Source organism: Monoraphidium neglectum, assembly GCF_000611645.1.
Source record: "Monoraphidium neglectum strain SAG 48.87 unplaced genomic scaffold scaffold00832, whole genome shotgun sequence".
NCBI classification, from domain to species: Eukaryota; Viridiplantae; Chlorophyta; class Chlorophyceae; order Sphaeropleales; family Selenastraceae; genus Monoraphidium; species Monoraphidium neglectum.
In genome coordinates, this window is record NW_014012796.1 from 17,051 (window position 1) to 17,557 (window position 507).

Here is a 507-nt window from a genome sequence, read left to right on the forward strand (position 1 = left end):
CCCGCCATTCGGTGGCGCGCCGCAGCGCGTCAGCATCCGCTGCGCCGCTTGCTGTCGAGTCGAAGCAGGGCGCCTTCCCGCCGCGCGCGCCGCGCCCCCACTGGCCGACCGCCGCGGCACTGGCCGCCTGCGCGGCGCTCGCCTCGGCGCTGACCGCGCCGCCCGCGGCCGCGGCGCATGCCGCTGCCGCGCCCGCCGCGGCTGCCCTTCAGCCGGCCGGCGAGTGGGCGGCGAGGCGGCTGGCGCGCGCGGTGCTCATCCCATTCGCGACCACTTGGGTGGCGGTCGCCGTCCTCAACCACCTCGCGCAGCAGGCCGAGCAGGTGCGGGGCAGCTTCCATCGCAGCAGCGCCCTGGAACAATTCTGTAATTGCCGCCACATGGGGGAGGGAGAGATGCCCATGCCCATTCGAGCCTCAGGGGCGGCCGGTGTCCACATCCCTTCACTCCACTTACCCGCCTGCAACAGCCGTATTTTGGGTCCTCGGCTTGCGCTGCCGCTTAAGG